Source organism: Physeter macrocephalus, chromosome 11, assembly GCF_002837175.3.
Source record: "Physeter macrocephalus isolate SW-GA chromosome 11, ASM283717v5, whole genome shotgun sequence".
NCBI lineage: Eukaryota > Metazoa > Chordata > Mammalia > Artiodactyla > Physeteridae > Physeter > Physeter macrocephalus.
Genome location: NC_041224.1, coordinates 182,373,063 through 182,377,829, shown reverse-complemented (window position 1 = coordinate 182,377,829; position 4,767 = coordinate 182,373,063).

The following is a 4,767-nucleotide window of genomic DNA, read 5'->3' as shown; positions in this document are numbered from 1 at the left end:
GCGGCGGCGGCGGCGGCGGCGGCGGCGCTCAGCCCTCGGGCATGGCGCGGGGCCTGTCCAGCCGCCCCGAGGGCGCCGCTGCTCCCGGCTGGCGAGCTCAGAACCTGAGGAGATCAGAGCAGACCGAGTCAGGATGCGGAGGGGGCGGCCTCTCCCACCCGGCGACGTGCTTCCCGCGAGGGGCGCTGTCCCCACTCGGGGCCCCGGGCCTCGGCCGCACGCACGCGCCGATGTGGGCACGGGGGCCGCGAGCCAGAGCGGGGCCTCCAGGGGGCGCCGCAGCCCCACCTGAGACCCGAGACCTCGCTCCCGCCACCGCCGGGGAGGAAGTGGAACGGAAGTGGCTTCTCCCCGCCGCGCGCGCGTCCCCGGGGACCCGGAGGTTTGTCCCTGCTGGGCCCACGCAGCCGTCCCTCCGGCTCCGGCGGCCTGCGCCGCAGGCCCGGAGTTCCGTCCCGTGGCCGTTCCTGCGGGGGCTCGGGCGTCCTCGCTCCCGGCGCCGCACCGGGCGGGAGGCGGGCCTGCGCTCTCGGCTCCGCGCGCTCAGGGAAGGCCGGAGGAGCCGGAGCTCTGGACAGGTTTCCTGATCCAGGACTGAGAGTCATCCGAGGCCTGCGGATTCCATCCCAAAAGCCTCTCCGTGCCTCCCAAGCCCCGCCTCGCAGCCCCTGCATCTTCCCTCCCTGCCTCGGCAGACTCAGCCTCCCCTCCGGTCCACCGTTCCCAGGGCGTGTGGACCAGTCTCTGCCCTGCCCGCGCCGTGGCTCCCCACTGCCCTGGCTGCGTCTCCTGCCGTGTACATTCCCCCAGCCCCGGCGCCAGCCCCTCCACGCCGCCCTTCTCACCAGGAAGGGGTGGTCCCTGCCACGCGCTGCCCCCTGCCCTTGGGCGCAGTCTCAGGAAGCCTGCCCTCCGCTAACGCCCACCTGGGCCCGCTTTGGGTTCCACGGCCCCCTGCACCCCTCTCACCCCTGGCACTGGTTGTCACGGCTGTGGTGGTCAGAGTCCCGCCGCAGGCTGCGGGCCCCCACACCTGTGTCCGTTCACACCTGGGGGACCATGGAGGCCCTGCGCCCCCACCCACCCGAAAGTCACTTGCAGGCTCACTCCCAGCCAGGCTCCCCATCCCTCCTGTCCCTCCCACAGCACCCCTGGCCCCAGGGCTCTGTCTACTGCCCTGTCTAGACAAGGACATAAAATTTAATGTCACGTGTGACTGTGGAGCCAGTGCCCAGCCTGCCCCTGGTGATACCGCAGCCCCCACTGCCTGGGGAAGGAGGTCCCCTTCCAAGTCGCCACCTCCACCCCTGCCCTCACTGCAGTGCTGCCCCACCCAGCACCCACCTCCCAGGGGTCCCTGCCGCCACATCCGGGACCCCCAACCACTCTGAGCTCGGACGCGTCGAGTAGTAGGTGCCTTGGGAGGGTCATCGGCCCCTGCCTCCACACTTCCATGAGCTCCTGCGCCCCACTCACCCACCCACCCCGTGTCCACCACCACTGGGTGCACACGCTTGACCCACGAAGCCCCCCGCCCCCGACACACACACACACACACACACACACACACACACACACACACACCCCTGGGCCTCCTGTGGCTGCAGCAGCGGCCTGGGAATTTCCTTGATCCCAGCCCTTGGCCGACTAGCCAGACAGCCGCCGCACCGCTAACCCCTTCCTCCCCACGCATACCACGGCTCACTCACTCATCCAGCATGCGCGGAGGGCTGAGGGTGCCGGGCCAGACCCCGTCACAGAGGGAGCCCCGGCCCCTGCCCCAGGCAGCCAGCGCCAGGGCCTGGCCACCCCTCCCCCACACCCTGCCGGGCCTCTCCCCGGGGACTGGCCCTGCTGCCCTGGCCGTCCCGGGCCCGGCCCGGTGCCTCCTGCGCGCCCCACTGCCCGGACCTCACACACTCCGGAGCCTCCGGGCCCTTCACTGCCCGCCTCCTCCCCGGCGCCTCACACGCCCTCCCGCCCCAACCGTCCCTCGGTGCCCACAAGCGGTGGCAGGCGGAGAGAAAAGGGCCGCCCTCCCCCGGCCCCAGCCCGATCGGACAGAGGGCGGTGAAGGGGCTGGGCCGCTCCCCGCAGCTGCGTCTCCGCTCCTCCGACCCCACCGCCCGCTCCCCCGCCAGGCCTCACCCCTGCAGCGCCGCCCCTGCATCCCGCCGCCCCTGCGGCCGGGGAGTCGGGGTTCACCGGCAGCCCCAGCCCGCGCACCCTGCCCGCGCGCCCTGCCCTCACTTACCCGCCGCCGGCCAGATGCTGCGCCGCGGCGGGGCCGGCTCCGCGCAGCCTGCAGGTGCGCGGGGCCGAGGCCGCGCTCTGCTGCGCTCAGCTGCGCCCCCAGCCCGCGCGCGCGCCCCGCCTCCGGCCTGAGGCCCCGCCCCGCGCTCCCAGCCGCCAGCGCCCGCCTGACGGAGATGGGGGTCCCCGCGACCCCGCCCCCTCCGCAGCGCCGGTTGCCAGGGCGACGGCGCTGCGCGGCAACGGCCCCGGGACCTGTGGCACAGGGCAGCCTGACGCCCCCAGGGTCCACGCGCGAGCCCGCGAAGTCTCCTCTCCACCGTCCTCACCCAGCAGCCGGAGAATCGCCCCGCGGGCGCCTCAGTTCCGCTCACGCCCTGAAATTCCACGGCAGCCCGTACCCGGGCCGCCCACCAGGGCGACCCTGACCGCCTGCGACAGGCGGCCTGCGGGACCCTGTGCCTTACCCACGGAGCTAGCCCCGACGTGGGGGCCGGGCTGCCCGCCGACTATCTGCAGGTGGCCCCACGGGACCTCGTCTGGGGACACGGCGCCGCGTCCCAGAGAAGCCCTGCATCCTGGGTTTCTCCAGCCATCCAGGGAGCATGCTAGGGTTTGGAGGCTCAGGCTTCCTTCCCCCCACCGGAGTCCCCACCCTGTCCTCACTGAGCACCGCCCCCAACATGCCAGCCATGCCACCCCAGGATGGAGGAGGGGAACGCGCCGTCTGCCTGCCTGCTGCCTCTGACAGGAGACCAGGTCAGAGGGTGAAGGGACACCCCGGATCCCTCGCACCTGGTCGGCTTGCACCGAGGCCCCGCTCATGTGCCTGGTTCCACACAGGTGGCTGAGTCTGTGCAGGTGATGGGCTCTGCCGCCCTCCATCAGCACTGGGGGCCGGCCAGGGGTGCACCGGGGCCAGCAGGGAGTGAGGATAGCAGGCCACCGCCCTGGGCCGTCCATGAGAGGCACACGTGAGGTGCTGAGATGCTGTTGGGCTGAGCCCTCAGGATGGTTGACTGGGGGATACCAGCCCCCATAGCCACTCACACACTTGCTCTCACTGGAAGAAGTGTAGTCAGGACCCTAAAGCTGCTTCTGTGCCCAGGGAGGGGCCCCAGACCCAGGGACGGTTTACCTTCCCCGGGGAGGTCTCCAGGGACAAAGGGCCTGGGTAGCAAGGCCACTTCCTGCAGCATGGAGGGAGGAGGGGAGGAGGCCCAGGGAGCGCAGGTTCCGTCTGGCCAGCGGGCACCACCAGCAACCACCTGGCACAACCACCCTAGCAGGCCCCGGAGGCAGAGGAGGGCCAGAAGCACCTCCAGGGCCCCCTGAGCCCACACCACAGCCCACGCGGCCTGCTCCCTCCCTCCACCCTCCGCTCTCAGGGAGGGGCTGCCCCCCAGGCCACCCTGCCCCGTCCCCACCTCACCCAAGGGCTGCTGGGAGGCCCAATCTTTAAACCCCCGTCCTGCTTGCCTGAGTCAGTGCTCTAAACACCACATACCCCATCGCCACCGGGGCACCCAGTTCTTGCCTCTCAATCCCCCTATTTGTGTGTCCACCCCGCTAGCGCCAGGCCCAGAGCCCCTGGGACGTGGGCCGGCTCCCTCTGGAGGATGTCATTAAATTAAGGGCCTTGAGATCTGGGGTCATCCAGATTATCAGGTGGGCTATTGTCATCACAAGTGTCCTATTGGGAGGGAGGCAGGGGTGCCAACACGCACTGAGGAGGGTGGCGTGTGGGATCGCCGAGGGGTGTCTGTGTGCAGACCGCCCCCCAGGAGACGGTCCTTCTGGAGCGATGTGTGATGAAGTGACCGGGTGAATTGTCAGGGCACCTGTGGTTTACCCTAAATGGTCCACAATACAATGTACATTTATTTCTACACACACACTCACTTCAATAAAAAGAAACCAAATGTGGCAGGACAGTGAGAGTTGCCGAATCAAGACCAAGGATTTATTTATTTATAAATATATATATACACACACACACACACACACACACACACACACATTTTTGGGGGTGGGGGGCGCCACACGGCTTGTGGGATCTCAGTTCCCTGACCAGGGACTGAACCCAGGCCCCTGGCAGTGGCAGCGCAGAATCTTAACCACTGGATCGCCAGGGAAGTCCCTGTTGTCTTTTTCTTTTATGTCTCCTGGGTTCCGTTTGGGGTGAGATGGGATAAACCCTGTCTCATTTGCTGAGTGCAGCTATAAAAAGAAGGTAATGCATGAGGTACTGAGGGCTCTGAAGCCTGAGCAGTGACAGGCAGACTGGGGAGAGAACCAGAATGTGAAGCACCACCAACCTGGTGGTGAGTTTCTGGATCTTCCCCCCATGTCCCCAGGCTGGACTCTGCCTGGTCCAGAAGCCAGACATGGGGACATGACAGGGACAGAGAGCTCCAGGAGGGGCCCCCTAGTTCTGGCTCAGGGAGGGAAAGAAGAGAGACTGGGAGAAGAGAGATTGGGGGTGGGGTTCTGTTTGCTACTTTGGGGCCCCTG